This window comes from Staurois parvus, unplaced genomic scaffold, assembly GCF_062004578.1.
Source record: "Staurois parvus isolate SC_StPar_1 unplaced genomic scaffold, SC_StPar_1.0 ptg000029l, whole genome shotgun sequence".
Classification (NCBI taxonomy): domain Eukaryota; kingdom Metazoa; phylum Chordata; class Amphibia; order Anura; family Ranidae; genus Staurois; species Staurois parvus.
In genome coordinates, this window is record NW_028317825.1 from 3,606,780 (window position 1) to 3,623,978 (window position 17,199).

Below are 17,199 nucleotides of genomic sequence, written 5' to 3' on the forward strand. Positions count from 1 at the left end.
TCTATAAGAATGTTTGACCATTCTTCCAGAAGCGCATATATGAGGTCAGACACTGATATCGAACGAGAAGGCCTGACTCGCATTCTGTGCTCTAATTCATCCCAAGGGGCTGTAAGCCATAATCATCAAAATTAAAAGAAAAGAAATGCTTGAAATATATCACTCTCTGTGTAATGAATCTATATATTATACGAGTTTCACTTTTTAAATTGAATTACTGAAATAAATTAACTTTTTGATGATATTCTAATTTGTTAAGATGCACCTGTATATGACTTTGACGAACAAAATGAAAGAACTTACAGTCATATGCCTATCAAAGGGAGAATGGAGGAGACCTTCACTGGTGTTCTTCAGAAAGCTAAATGGCTGCAGTGGTAGATGGGCAATCTTTATTTTTAACAAGCAAGAGACACTCCCTGTTCTTAATTGACAAAAGTACAGAAGAGTGCAATTGTAGTGAATGCCCAATAGATCGCTCCTTCAGCACAGTTATGTGAATACAGAACACCCGCTATTAAAAAAAAATATTCATATATACCTATTTTTTATTTGCTATGGTCTGGTCATGTGATTCTGCAGTTCCAGTCTCCTCTGTGTCACAGAGCTACTGCTGCTGCAAGGAACATGAGGGAGCACTCTCAATGGCTGGGCCATAGAAGCCTATGGGTGATGTCACGAGCTCAGGGAAGTTCACAGCCATTGTCAAGCACTCCCTTATACAGAGAAGCTGGGGCTGCTGAACCACATGACCAGACTGGACTGGATTAAGCAAAAGATAAGTATACAGATCTTGTTTGTACAAGGTACTCAGAATAGGTGTGTTTGGTGGGGAGGGAATGTTTTAAAAAATAGTTAGATGTAGCCTTTACGACCATTTTAAGTTATAGAGGTACAGTGGGACTCACATTTAGAAGTGTTATTGGGTCACTTGTTAAGAATTCCAGTCACAATCCTCACCATAAGTGATAAACCTACTGAAATGTTCATGTTATCACAGAAGAAAATAAACATTCATACGTGAATGAAATGCAGCTATTTTTCTAGGCAAACCTAATTAGTATTAGCAACTGTACATACAAGGAAATGGTGCCTGGACGCACACAGGATCAGCAGACTGTAAAGCTAAAACAGTGAAAGATAATGAAAATTGGCCTCAGCTCAGTTCTCCACCCATTGAACATCCCCCCCCCCCCCAATGCATTTTTCCCACGTGGGACTTTTTTTGCACTCCTTCATGAACCTTTTTAATCACATTGGGATCAAAGATCATTTATGAACTGTGGGTATTATACATATATAAAATATTGCACTTTAAAGTGATTGAAAATTATTTTTTTAAAATAACAAACATATCATACTGTGCAAAACAGACCAAATCCTCCCCTTTTGGGGTCCCCTGTCTGCACTCCTGGCTTCTCCCCCCTGCCGAGCTATGCCACACTGGCACTTGTGCGGGCTCGATCCAGAGCCATGCTGTATGTGTCCATAGACACCCACAGCACAGCAAGGCCCCATCCCCACTCTCTCCTCATAGGCAGTGACTAAATGCAGCAGAAAGAAATATAACACAAGGTTTCATATTACATTTATAAATGTAGCGCTCCTTAAAAATATATTAATCCATGCTTGTGATTTGTGATAAATGCATAGCATAATCAAATCATACTTTTATAGATAAAACAATTATAATGACATGATTTCAATAAATAAAAATGTCCACATATAAAAAAATGTGATTATTACTTTACTCTAAAAAATATATAGTCCCATTACTCAATAAGTGATCCAAAAATCGTGACGTGGTGACTTATTAATCATAAAATAGTGACTTTCAGTGAGCTATCACAAACCACTGATGAAGCCACGTGACCTATGGCGTAACGCGTAGGGGTGGGGCTACGAAGTCACTCGGCACCAGAAGAGATCAGACGGCAGACGGCAAGTACATGCCTCAGCGGCTGACAGAGGATTTATTGTTACCGAGCATTTTTATCTTATCTTAAATGTGAGTGCAACAGAGATTGGTATTGGAATAAAACGTATTGTTTTAAGGATAAAGCACTATGTCTCCTACTTTCATTTATTGCTGAGGAACGAATGAGGAGGAGATAATCAGGAGGAGAAAAGCAGGTGATTTCTGGCAGATCAAAGAGGGATTAATCCCTGCAAAGATATCCAGCTATTAAGGGGCTTATCGAGGTATCCATAGGAGAGATCACATATCCACGATATGCTACAGCTAATCCAGCAGGTTCCAGGTTGTGTGAACCACAAGCGTGTGTAGCCTACTTTTTAGGCATAGAAGGAGGTGAGCGCACAATCTTACTGGTTGGAGGATCACAGAAAGTCACTATTTTATGATTAATAAGTCACCACGTCACGATTTTTGGATCACTTATTGAGTAATGGGACTATATATTTTTTAGAGTAAAGTAATAATCACATTTTGTTATATGTGGACATTTTTATTTATTGAAATCATGTCATTATAATTGTTTTATCTATAAAAGTATGATTTGATTATGTTATGCGTTTATCACAAATCACAAGCATGGATTAATATATTTTTAAGGCACGCTACATTTATAATTGTATTATTAGGTTGCACAGTTTGAGTTATGTGTTAAATGTTGGCGATCCATAGAAACACTTGATTGAATATATAGTTTGGCTCGCAAGTCACATACATTTTTTACAAGGTTTCATATGTCTTCTGCGTGCAGGGAGATGTTCCATGTAGTATTGGTTATTTACGGAACTTCTCACAATTAGCTGGATTTGATTGGGTGGTTGTCGATATGCAAGTAGAGGTGGTTCCAGGGATAGTTCTTGAAGTCTTTCATCTTTTTGCAAAGAAGGTGAAGCTTTTTTCTTTCTTGAAGGTTCTAGGCCTGAGTTGGAGGTGACCACAAGAGGGACCCGATTATCCTTTTCAGTCTGTTTAGTGTAAAAGACTGGTTCTGGGGATGTCAATTGCTTTTCTAATCTGTGTGTTGGTTGTCATTGGATTATATCCTTGCTTTATGAAATCCCTCCAGAGGAGTTCCATTTGAGCATTACTGTCTGTGGTATCTGAACAGATACTATCCTGTTGTATCCTATGGCCTATACAGTACATGACGAATTATTTTATTTGCATGGCATGAAAGCTGTTATGCTAAAGGCATGTGGAATGGTCTATGGGTTTCCTGTAGATGGATGTTTGCAAAACTGTTCGTTTAACATATATTGTAGTTTATTTCCTTTTGTGAGTGGTTTAATATAATGCCCAGTTCTTAACTTCTTCTTCTCCTTAACTAAACTTAAACATTTTCTCTTGAAATGGTGCTGCTCCTGCACTTGGGTTAATTACTTGTTTAGTTCTAAAGAACATAGGAAATAAAAAATCTACTTACCCACTCCCCTGAGCTGCTAGACTAGTCCCCACAGTGTCTTCTCCCCCAGGTTCCAGCAGTTTAAGGTCCTGACATCATCAAGACCAATGCAGAGTCCATAGCCCTGCACTGGATGTGATGATGCCGCGGGACAGTTCCCTGTTAGAGCGCAGGAGAGCACCATCTGCCACGGGAGCGGAGGACCAGGTAAGATAAAGTGCTTCATACCTCTCCCCTAAACTAAAAAAGCAGTTAACGCACTGCAATGGATCATTTTCAAATTTCCCAGTGTCAGGCTTTAGGTTTTATTGTGGGGTGAAAGATGTAGGTCCTTTAAAATTGGGAAAGATCCTCCTCACTTGTTATCCAGATGTTCAAAATATCTTCAGAAGAAAGCCATATGTTTTATGGGGCATATAGATGGGTATGTCTCCTCTGTTTAGCCAGAAAAGCTGCATGGGGGGGGGGGGGGGTTATCCTATTGACACTCCCATCTGATGGAAGTAGAGATCTTGGCCAAAGAAAAGGTAGTTGTGAGGATAACGTGTATCAGCAAGCTGGTCCAGTTTCTGCTGATACTGCAGACAGGATGCAATAGCACCGTAATGGAGAATGTTGGTGAATAAGGATTCCACATCCATGGTGACTAGGATGGTTCTTTCAGGTAGGCCTTCTTCTATAGGGCCAATTTCTGCAAGTTTGTTTAGTACATTGGTCTCCAAACTGTGGCCCAAGGGCCAGATGCAGCCCTTTGCTTTCCTTCATCCGGCCCTTGGGGCAATTTCTCCCCTACTGATATGAGGTATTATTCCTTCCACTGACCCCAAAGATGGGGTACTGTTCCCTCCACTGACATCAACAATGGGGCACTTTATCTTCCACTGTCACTGATTGGGCACTATACCTCCCACTAACCTCAACGATGGGGCTCTATTCCTCCCACTAACCCCAACGGGGCACTATTCCTCCCACTGACAATGATGGGACACTTTTTCTTCCACGGATACCAAAGATGAGGCACTATTCCTCCCACTGACCCCAACAATGGGAAACTATTCCTCCCACTGACCCCAACAATGGGAGACTATTCCTCTCACTGACCCCAACAATGGAGACTGTTCCTCCCACTGTCTCCAACAATGGGAGACTATTCCTTCCACTGACCTCAACGATGGGAGAGTATGTCTTCCACTGACCCCAACGAAGGGGCATTTTTTCTTCCACTGATGCCAATGATGAGGCACTATTCCTCCCACTGACTCCAATGATGGGGTAACATTCTTTCCACTATTACCAATGATGGAGCTAGTGACGGAAGCGTAGGTAGGACAGAACGCACACGGAGGATGATAAACACACAAAGCTTTATTGAACTATGGAAGGCACTTAATCAGGGTAGGAAGGTAGCGTCCGGGTACCCAAAAAAGGGGGGAAGAGGTGGAAGGAGTCCAAACAGTTATAATCCAGCCCACGATAGGGCGATTTGGGTAGCGATGGCCCAAGCACTCGGGGGGGGGGGGGGGGGCAGTCCAGGTAGCTATGATACTCCAGACATGCAATAGGCAGTCCGAGCAAGTATTAATCCCAGCACACAATAGGGGCAGTTCAGGCAGCAATAATCCGGGCACTCAATGGGGAAGTTCAGGTAGCAATAATAGAGGCAGTTCAGGCAAGGGTAATCTGGGCACACAATAGGGGCAGTTCAGGCAAGGGTAATCTGGGCACACAATAGGGGCAGTTCAGGGCACTCCGCAACATGCAGCTTGTAGGGACACTCACGGTAGGTGGCTTGCAGACACTCAGCAGCAGGCGGCTTCCAGTGACACTCACGGTAGGCGGCTTGCAGACACTCAGCAGCAGGCGGCTTCCAGGGACACTCACGATAGGCGGCTTGCAGACACTCAGCAGCAGGCAGCTTCCAGGGACACTCACGATAGGCGGCTTGTAGACACTCAGCAGCAGGCAGCTTCCAGGAACACTCACGATAGGGACACAGCAGTCAGCAGACAGGGCAGCTTCAGGGACCCTTACAGCAGTCAGCTTTCCAGGGACAACAGCAGGCCTACAGGGACTCAGTGGGGGTCCTGGCTGTGGGGTCTGGCCTCAGCTCAGACCCCACACAGCGCTTCCCTCAAGAGCAGGGGACCAACAGGCTTGCAGGGACTCGGCAGGGTCTTGGCTGTAGGGTCTGGCCTCAGCTCAGACCTCACACAGCACCCTGTCCCGAGTGGGAGATGAACTTGCGGGCTGGGTCCTGCTCCGGCCTTCTTAAGGCCGGAGCAGGACACTTCCCGGTTGCCCTGGCAACGTCCGGCTCAGCACCACGTTGCCAAGGCAACGAGGCACGCCCCCTGACTCGGGCCGTGCTCTCGTGAGCGCAGCCTTTGTCTCCGGCGGGTGCAGAGCGCAGGAAGCCTCGTGCCCGCGCTGCGCCCGCCGGGGGGGACGCGCTGAGACATCCCGGCGGCCTGTGCCGGAGGTCTCCTGGCGGGGGGTCGCGACTCTCCGGCGACATTGCATTGTAACTGTAATGTCTACCTTCATTTTGTAAAGCGCTGCGCAAACTGTTGGCGCTATATAAATCCTGTATTATGATAATGTAGTGGGGGCTGAAATTACCTAAGTATAGAAGCTTAATCCTGTCTTGGATTGGGGGGGGCAATGTTATTTTAGCTGAGTTTTCAAAATAACGGGTACTAGTTTGGAGAGATGCTGGAAATAATGAAAGTTTGGTTTGAAAGTAGCAGTAAGCTGACATAAAAAGGTACTTCCGGCCTTAATCAAAAATAATTCAAGTACAGTAACCTGTAGTAATCATCTGGCAGTCAAAGGACCTGTGCCAAAAACTTACAGATAATTGCAGGGTTCTTATTTTTTTGCACCCCTTATTTTTATTTTCCTCTCCATTTTTCTCATGGTGGCCATTTTTACTAAATGAATCCATCTTCCTTTACTTTCTGGAACTTTCTAAAACTCTGGACCTGTCTCCTGGAACATGCGACAGGAACTTCCCAGGATGCAGCTATGAGTCCAGGGTTAAATCAATAGGGCCTCACTCAACCAGAAAGTGGAAAAACAATAATAGTAAGTAAAAGCAAAAAGTGTTTGAAGAACAAATTATAGTGAACAAAAACCTGTTGACACAGGATCTTAAGTACCCCATTGATCACATCCTTCTGATCATACTTGTTGTCAGGCTGTGAATGACTTTTTTACTTCTGGGTCACAGACCCTAAACAAGCTTGCAGCAGGTAAATCCAATCTTTATATTCATTCCAGATCATTCATTTACTGTAAAAAGTATAGAATCCATTGGGTCACTGTGACAGCAGGGAGTTAACATTTTCAGAGGGAGAGTTCAGTAACTTGATAGGTGCGATTTAATGAAGTCAAACCAGTACAAGATGGATTCTGATTGGCTGTTTGAAGTACTGAACTTTTAAAACAGGCTGCAGTCACTCTTTGGGGGGATTTACTAAAACCGAAACATGAAAAATCTGGGGCAGCTCTGCATACAAACCAATCTGCTTCAAGGTTTCATTGTTAAAGCTTAATTGAACAAGATGAAGTTAGAAGCTGATTGGCTACTGTGCACTGCTGCACCATTTTCTGAATGATCCAGATTTAGTAAATCTCTCCCTTAGCGTTGTTAAATATATGCCGTTTTTGTGCCATGCTTTGACATGTGTGCCGATGTTTTTATCTGGTCATATAATATCCATTGTTGCTACACAATAAACTTTACAACTACACCATAAATTCAATGACCCCAAAACACAGAGTTTTCCCATTATCCACTGTAATACTGAGATATGAAGAGCACTGGCTTATTTATTGACAATTCTGTGTTTGATTCAGCTGCTGCTTTAAACTACATGTGAATGCAAGCTACTAACAGTAAAAAAAAAATTATCTTTAGTATATTAGAAGGTGGTATTGCCATGTTGGGGTAAAGGAACATTAGATATGCTATGGGATTCCTAAATAGGAAGTCAGTTGTGGGTTTGAAAATATCACTGCCCACTATCACCTACGTGTAGCTTTGATAAGTTCTTGCAATATTTGCTTGTTTGCACACAAATGTTAACACTTTTTAACACCATACCAACTTGTCATTTTGTTAGTGACAATAGTACTTTTTTTTTTACAACTCAAGAATGACCGTGACCTTGTGCACATCGTTATATTATGTCATTGCACAGGGTAGCTAAACTGTTCCATTACTATGTCCCGTGCAGTGCCTCTTCCTGTAAACTACACTTTGCAATGAAGCAGGTATGCTGCATGTTTTATCGGCAGACGGGAAATGTCTTAGAGCAGCGGTTCTCAACCTGGGGGTCGCGACCCCTTTGGGGGTCGAACGACCATTTCCCAGGGGTCGCCTAAGACCATCGGAAAACACATATTTCCGATGGTCTTAGGAACCGAGACACCGCTGCTGTCTCCGGCGATGTGTGGGCGGGATGATATGCTGCCCCTGTCACCGCCTCCTCGCCGCTGATTGGCCACCGGAACTGTAGCTCAGGAGAGGCACACAGGCGGCCAATCACCGGCGAGAAGGTGGAGCTTGGAGAGGAGGAGCCGAGCGGCAGCGCGCGGAGATCGAAGAAGATCGAGGGAGCTGCAGGAGCGAGTGAAGAGAGAGGCCAGAGAAGGAAGACAGCTGACAGGTAAGTGCAAATTTTGCTGCTGCAGCCAGGATTGCAGGCTGTAGATGGGAGAGGGAGAGAGCGAGCCCAGGCTGGAGCAGGGGTCAGCAAGGTAAGTATCATTGGTGTCAGTGGAAGGGATAGTGCCCCATCATTTGTGTCACTAATACCAACGATGGGGCACTATTCCTCCCCCCACTGACACCAACGATGGGGCACTATTCCTCCCCTCACTGACACCAACGATGGGGCACTATTCCTCCCCTCACTGACACCAACGATGGGGCACTATTCCTCCCCTCACTGACACCAACGATGGGGCACTATTCCTCCCCCCACTGACACCAACGATGAGACAGTATTCCTCCCCTCACTGACACCAACGATGGGGCACTATTCCTCCCCCCACTGACACCAACGATGGGGCACTATTCCTCCCCCCACTGACACCAACGATGGGGCACTATTCCTCCCACTAACGCCAACGATGGGGCACTATTCCTCCCACTGATACCAATGATGGGGCACTATTCCTCCCACTGATACCAATGATGGGGCACTATTCCTCCCACTGACACCAATGATGGGGCACTATTCCTCCCACTCATACCAATGATGGGGCACTATTCCTCCCACTCATACCAATGATGGGGCACTATTCCTCCCACTCATACCAATGATGGGGCACTATTCCTCCCACTGACACCAATGATGGGGCACTATTCCTCCCACTGACACCAATGATGGGGCACTATTCCTCCCACTGACACCAATGATGGGGCACTGTTCCTCCCACTCATACCAATGATGGGGCACTATTCCTCCCACTGACACCAATGATGGGGCACTGTTCCTCCCACTCATACCAATGATGGGGCACTATTCCTTCCACTGACACCAATGATGGGGCACTATTCCTCCCACTGATACTAATGATGGGGCACTATTCCTCCCACTGACACCAATGATGGGGCACTATTCCTCCCACTGATACCAATGATGGGGCACTATTCCTCCCACTGATACTAATGATGGGGCACTACTCCTCCCACTGACACCAATGATGGGGCACTATTCCTCCCACTGATACCAATGATGGGGTACTGTTCCTCCCACTCATACCAATGATGGGGCACTATTCCTTCCACTGACACCAATGATGGGGCACTATTCCTCCCACTGATACTAATGATGGGGCACTATTCCTCCCACTGACACCAATGATGGGGCACTATTCCTCTCACTGATACCAATGATGGGGCACTATTCCTCCCACTGATACTAATGATGGGGCACTATTCCTCCCACTGATACCAATGATGGGGCACTATTCCCCCCACTGATACCAATGATGGGGCACTATTCCCCCCACTGACACCAATGATGGGACACTATTCCTCCCACTGACACCAATGATGGGGCACTATTCCTCCCACTGATACCAACGATGGGACACTATTCATCCCACTGACATCAGTGATGGGGCACTATTCCCCCCACTGACACCAATGATGGGACACTATTCCTCCCACTGACACCAATGATGGGGCACTATTCCTCCCACTGATACCAACGATGGGACACTATTCATCCCACTGACATCAGTGATGGGGCGCTAGTCCTCCCACTGCAAAATTACAGTTATGAAGTAGCAACGAAAATAATTTTATGGTTGGGGGTCACCACAACATGAGGAACTGTATTAAGGGGTCGCGGCATTAGAAAGGTTGAGAACCACTGTCTTAGAGGATAGTGGAAGTCCCTGGCATAGGGGAAAAAATTGTGAACCTTTGGCCTGGTGGTATAATGCAAATAATTAGACGTTTTATGTTAAAGCGGAGCTCCACCCAAAAGGGAAAGTTCCGCTTAAAGACTGCTCCCCCGCTCCCCATTAAGGATTGGCACCTTTGGGAAGTTGGGGGGGGGGGATTTGACAGGTACCCACTCCGACTTCTGGTCAGTTCACCTAGGCGATCAGAAGCGGAAGGCGTCCTCCCTCCCTGTAGTCTTTTGGGACACGTGACGGGTCCCAGAAGACTACAGGACCATTCATGAAGCGCTGTGCTACTCGCGTATGCACAGTGGGTACCCAGCTGTGAAGCCGCAAGTTATCATAGCCGGGCGCCCACACTGAAGATGCCGGCCTCCTAGAATACAGGATGGCAGGTAAAACGGGTTGCAAGGGACAGGTAAGTGGCTGTTTTTTAAAAGTCAGCAGCTACAGTTTTTGTAGATGCTGACTTTTATTTTTTGACAGCGCAAGTGGAACTCCGCTTTATGTACAGATTTTTGTAGGCTAAAGAATGTGCACCATGCAAAGTGTGCCAAGGTGCCTTATTGATTGGTGGGCATGGTTAAATAAAAGGTGGGTGTTCTTAAAGTAAATGTTTTATTGGTACACAACTTTTCACATCTTCCAACATCAGCTTCTTTTGTAGCATTCAATCGCATGACATCTCCGAGACCACAAAGGAAGTTGGTGTTGGAAGTCTTCCCCCTGCCAGATTTAAAGTGGTTGTAAAAACAGAAGGTTTTTTGTTACCTTCAAGCATTCTGTGCATGAAGGTAAAAAAAACCTTCATTATGCACCCCCCCCCAAGACTTGGGTACAACCAGCCTGCCTATAGATGGATCAAATCTCATACGGTCCCTGCTGAACTGACCGAGATCGATCCATCTATGGCTGGCTTACATCCAGCCTAACATATCTTATCAGAACTGTGCAAGGGAAGCAATTGTCCTTACCTGCCCTGTTAACTCCTTGGTGCAAGGACTTGGTGGAACCATTAACATCCATGGCAATTTCCCCTCTGTAGACAGCTAATGCACCAGACCTGCTTCATTAAAAGTGGTATTTTACAGCAAGAAGTGTAGTGCTGGAAGAAGCAGTGTAACATATTAGGTACTTTGCACCATTACATTTTTTTCAAATAAATTGTATTTTAAATTATAGCTGTTCTTCTAGTCTAGTGATATTATTAGCAACAAATGTATGTATAGAATTCCAAGTAGTTTCAGCTGTGTAGAACAAGCATGATATCAGCTGTTGAACACAACAAAGAGGTGCTGACAGGCTGGCCTGTGTGTGGGATTAGGAGTTATGTGTGAAATATTTCTCCATGCTGTACAAAGTCATACGCTGGGTCAGTAGGGCTTTAAATGTATCAGTGGAGTGATGCTCTAAATCCCTTTTAGGCTTAGCATTGACATACTTTCACTTCGTGTTATGTGGTTCTCTTAATTCAGTATATGCTTTGCAGGCGTAGAACTACTAGAGGGTAAATAAAAGCTTCCAATTCTATCCAAATGTTCTACTGGAGGTCCTAGCCTTGGGAGGATTTAAATGGAACAGTCAAGTTTCCCAACAATTGCAGCTTTGCAGAACAATGACCTTATGTCAGCCATTTAAAGGATGTGTTCACCTTAATAACCCCAACCACCTTCCCCCATCAGTCACACTACACCATAGCAGCACCTATGCTAATCAGAGCTCACAACCATGCCTCTCATTTGGTAACCTACCTGTGGACTATATTCACAATGACAGGAGCTTGCTGGAAAACTGCCTCTGTAGTACAAGGCTCCGTCCCATCTTACTATGGGGACAAAGTAGCTATCAGGATGAACACCCCCAGTGCTACGGGAAGGCACACTGCCCTCTACACACTATCACACTGCACATGTGTGGCACAACATTCCTTGCTTAGCAATAGGGGGTGCTCATATTGATGGCTTCTCCATGCCTATGCTAAAATGGGGGCACTTGCCATAACAGCTGTAAAAAGATAGGATGGGGCCATGTAAAGCAGTGGCAGTTTTTCTGGCAGGTTCCTGTTATCGGAAATATGGCCCACGGGTATGTTACTTCTACAGTTTTTTCTAATATCCAAGTACCGCCCAGCACGCACACTCCGCTCCTCACAAGACCTCCTTCTCTCTAGTTCCCTGGTCTCCTCCTCCCATGCCCGCCTCCAGGACTTCTCCAGGGTGTCACCCATCCTCTGGAACTCCCTGCCCCAACCCATCAGATTATCACCTACTCTCTTCTCCTTTAGGCGCACCCTGAAAACCCATCTCTTCAGGGAAGCCTACTCCACCCCCTGCTAACTTGCCGACCTCCTCCACTCTTCCCACCACTCCATCCCCCACAGCTATCTCCTCCTGTACCACTATCCCCTCCCTCCTAGATTGTAAGCTCAAAAGAGCAGGGCCCTCAATCCCCTCATGTTTTGCATTGTATTGGTATTGTTCTGTCACATGTTCTGTCCCCTTTGTAATGTACAGTTCTGAGTGAACTATTGGCGCTTTATAAATACTGTATAATAATAAATAATAATACAGTTACTGCTTAATGTTTTGTTTTTTTGACTAAACTTTTATGGCCGGTTCACACAATAGAAATGCAGTCCAGATGCGTTCTGGATGCATTTCTGCATGCGTGTTTTTGATGCATTTTTGACGCGTTCCAGTGGGTTTTTTATGCATTCCAGTTCATTTTTTCCCCTCTCTTTTTCTTCAATTTAAATAGTGACATGTGCGTTCCAGTGTGTTTTTGGTGCGTTCCAGTGCGTTTTTTATGCGTTTTACCGCGTTCCAGTACAGTTCTGTACATGCTCTACTTTTTTTTTCTGCAACCAGAATGCACTGGAACTGCAAGCAATTATGTGAACTATGACTATGACCACATAACCTAATTTCTGTGCGTTTTAAATGCAGAAAAAAAAGCAACTGAAACTCATGTAGTGTGAACTAGCCGCTAGTTTCCATGCACACTATTGTCTTTTTTCAAGCTTCTAGAAGTTTTTTTTCATCAGCATTTTTTTTTCCTGCTCCTAGAAGCTAAATAGTATTATCCCGTGTGGCCATGCACACTATTTTAGGCTAATAGCATTTTTCAAGCTTCAGTGTTTAGGAACAGGAAAAAAGTGTTTTTGGAGGATTTTTGGGAGAGTTTTTCTGGACAGAACAAAATGCTGAACGCTCCTAAATGCTACTAAAACGCTCCTGACAGCTTTTTTATAGTTTTATTTTTCCCTAGATGCACTGCAAAAATGCTAATGAAACAGTAACGCTCCTAAACACTACTATACATTACGAACATGCTACTATGAGCCGACACAAAATTGCTATTATAAGCATTTTTCATCCATGTTTTTTTTTTCTATCATTTTTTGAGCTTTTGAAATATGCTATTGTGCATGGAGCATTAAGATGTTTATAGGGGATAGCAGAAGCAAGAATTTGAGTTTACTACACAACTACAGAAAATCAGACAAACCACTTCCTTTTCACAATCTGCAATATCACTTCTTGTTTATGACGTGTATTTTATTTCACACAGGAAAGGTTACACATTAACTCTGCATGCACATTGTACATGTAACAAACTGCACTCTTTAGGGCTTCTTATCACTGGACACATTGGAAGAATGAAGTGATAATGGGATGCTAAAATATAAGAGGTGACAACAAAATGCGGCATGAGCTCAGTACTTGATGTCATATGGGTGCTCTTATGCAAGGGTACACTGCCTATTTGCTGCTGGGAAATGTAATTCATTGTAGCCCATCATCCTATTATAATCACATTGATTTCAGTAAGACAAATGAATCCTTCACAGGTAGATGCATGTTAACTGCAGTTTATACCGGTGTGTACCAAACGGCCAGGCCTGCTCACTTCTAGTTTTCTTGCTAGAATTGCAGTCTGCATCATTGTCAGCTGTTAGAATGCATGAGATGTTTGAATGCAGTTTGCATAGAAGGGGGATCAGCAGGCTGCTGTAATGCAGGTTCCCACAGTTACTTATGGTTGGCCAGCACAGTCTCTGCATGAACCAGGACAATAGGATGACACAGCTGTATGTTAAAGGCACAGTGTTCTTCTGTGTCACTAGAATAAGCATTTCATTTCCTGATTCAGCATGAACTCTTGCTTTTGTCACTAAAGACAAACTGAAATATCAGTTTTTTTCTTTTGGTAGAGAAGCTTTTCTAGTGCTAACTTTATAGTGCTTTGTGTCATTTAATACCATAGTGTAAACTACAAATGATTGCTACTCCCTTTAGCAAGCAACATATTTTAGCTTTCATCTGCATAGCGTAATAAAACAACTGAAATATGATTTCTGATTAAATACTATGAGCCAGGCAGGCCCTAGATGGGCAGATTTTCCACTGAGGATCACACTATAAAGTGGTGCTCAGCTGCTGAGCAGAAACAGCACATGCATGGTTAAAGTGTCACAGTACTTGCTAATGTGAATGTCTGGCACCAACAGGCAAATATATAAAGAGAAGATGTTTTGCTTATAACTATACAAAGGTCTTGCATGCAATGGTCTTTAACCTCTTCATGACAGAGGGTAAAACAAATCCTAATGCCTGAACAGTTTTGCAACTTTGACATTTACCAGGAAAACTGTACACATCATCGCACTTGGTGTATCCAGGTCAATTATACCTTTTTTTTTTTTTTTTTTTAGGACAAATTGCATTTTCGTTTGGTGGTAAATAGTAATTTATATCTCTTGATTTTTTTTTTTTATTATTGAAGAAAACCCAGTTGTTAGTACAGGATCTGGTGCTCTTGGTAAGAGCCCTGTCTCTGTGCTGTGCAGTGCACTTGTAGCACAAACATAAGCCCCATTTCTGAAAGGACGCATATATGTGTACAGTTGGCAGGAAGGGGCTAATGGAGAAAATGTTGTTCCAGGCTCTCTCCAGCGCTGATCACGTGACCTGAAAACTAAATCCTTTTGCTTTTGGCCACCATACATAATTTATTGGCACCTGAAATCTAGCCCTGCAAATTTGAAGGAAGGTTCTGTTAAAGTGGTTGTGAACCTCAGTCATGAAATCTGAACAAAGCACATATATCTATAGTGTTTACTTGTCATACTCCAAAGCTCAAAGTGTCATTTCTCTCTGTTGATTGTTCCTCTATTATCAACATGTGTCACTTCTGAGTTTTCCCAACACCCTAGATCAGGGGTGTCAAACTCCATTTCATTACGGGCCATATCAGCATTATGATTGCCCTCAAAGGGCTGGTTGTATCTGTAAGGCTAGATGTCCACAGCACCCCACCCCCTCCCCCTCATTACATCAGATGTCAAGAATCCCACACCCTCCCTAACATCACCATGCACCCCCTTTGGGGGCAGAGCTGGATTGCAAAAAGTGCAGGGTCTGGAGGAGGACCAGAGGAGGAATGGAGTCAGTTACCAGAGTCTGCTGAATGCTGAGACCAGGGGAGGCAGAGAAGAGGAGGTGCCTGTAACTGCACTGAGAAGTGCAGGATTTGGCAGAGGAGTTCTATTCTCTTTGCTGCCGACTGCTGAGACAAGGTGGGGGCAGAGACATGGGGGTGCCTGCAGGAGAAGTGCAAGGGCCACATAAAATGGCCTGGAGGGCTGTGGGCCTTGTGTTTGACACCTGTGGCCTAGATAAAATGGTGATGAGGAGGGTGCTCAGCACATAGCTTATCTACTCACAACATAGCTCTGCATGTTCCTTCTTCCTGTGCAGTATGTGGATGAGGGGGTGTCCCTTACAAGAGCTTAACTGCAGCTCCCTGCCCCATCCTCTGTGATACTAATCGATGTTATCTAAATCTAGCCCTTTTAAAGGGTTGTAGAAAACATTTAACTGCTCCTAAACTCTGCTGCTGTTAAAAGCCTGTGTGCATGGCCACAGAAGCTATTATTGAGTTGAATTCAGGGGCTTTGGCGAAAGAATACCAAAAGCTCCTGAACTCATGTTTAGCAGCAGCAGTGTGCGAGTCCTTGCTGTGTCATACTGTAGATCCGTATATTGTTAAATTCAGATAATCTAACTTCTCAACGGTGATCTTCTGGATTTTTCTTGATACTATATACTGTACTTATTGGTCACAAAAAGGCAATACTAATATGCCTTCTGCAGCCACCAGTCATATTCAGTGCAGCCTAGAAAGGTTGTGATGTGTGATGCAGGAAGCAGTATACGGCTAGTGCCCTTCTACTGACCCTGCAAAGTGGTCTGTGTTTTCTTTGACTACAGTAGATTACAAATTGAGGTATATTATTGATATGTCTAATTTTAGCACAGCTGCAGAGTTCTGGAGTGCATTAGTAGCAGAGTGATTGGTTTCACTTGTTGCATGTAATGAAACATACAGAGTTCAGAAATCCAGTTTAATGAGGAAATGTTAGGCTTGATATTCCAGAATATATCAAGATGCTTCCTGACGCCCAAGGCCAAATTCTTCCAGTCTTCTAAAAAAACAAAAAGAATTTATGAGCTGCCATCAGTGGAGGGCTATGACTAAACAATTGCATAGGTATGAGTGTGTTTTGACACCTGTGTATTTTCAGTATATAGCAGATGTGGTGTGTTGGAAAAGGTTTCTGCAATTTTATGTGGTTTACAGCAAGTCATGCTTTTAACCGATATATTTAGATTGTCTGATTTTGTCCTAGAGCAACAAGTATTTGGCTTTTTTTTTGGTATTTTTTACCTATTTTGAAAACAAGGAATTAATATGCTGTATACACTTTTACATACATACACGGTATTTTTTGTAGATTGACAGTTCTACAGTCTGCCCTGTTGTGGGCAGCATTGCCAGCTTTGGAGCTTTTAGACATACAGTAGGCGCCATCTAGTGTCTGGTATAAGGAACTGCAGTTTCAAAAGCACTCATTTACTAGCTCTTACTACAGTTTTATAAATTGTTACTGTATATTCAGATGAATATGCACATTATGGCTGTCATTATGTCCTGCTGGTTAGGCAGATTTTAAAGGCTGTCCATAAGATGGAAAAGTCCAAAACTATCCATCCTATACATGTGTACATCCAGTGGCCTGTATTTAGTGCCCAACAGAACCATCATGTCCTGGTGTGTTGTGTTTAATGTACTTGCTCTAGTGTACGCTTTATTGCACATTAATGTGTATTTTGTTCAGGCAGGCCATTCATCTGAACAGATGGCCAAAGCAGCAGAATACACAAAGTGCATGCACTATTTTTATCAATGCAGCACACCACAACATAGAGTAGTAACGCCACTTGTTGTGCTGCAACGCACATGTGTTGGGAATATACACCAGGGTGCCATTGAGCATGAATGGCACTGCAGCGCCCCAGTGCACATAAAATGCATTATTGTCACATATTTCTGCAATGCT

General features: G+C 44.0%; 1 protein-coding gene across 1 annotated transcript in view; it reads left to right on the plus strand.

The window, feature by feature from the left end:
* LIMK1 (LIM domain kinase 1) overlaps positions 1-17,199 on the plus strand; it is a 178,856-nt gene that overhangs the window by 99,617 nt on the left and 62,040 nt on the right. The window lies entirely within an intron of this gene.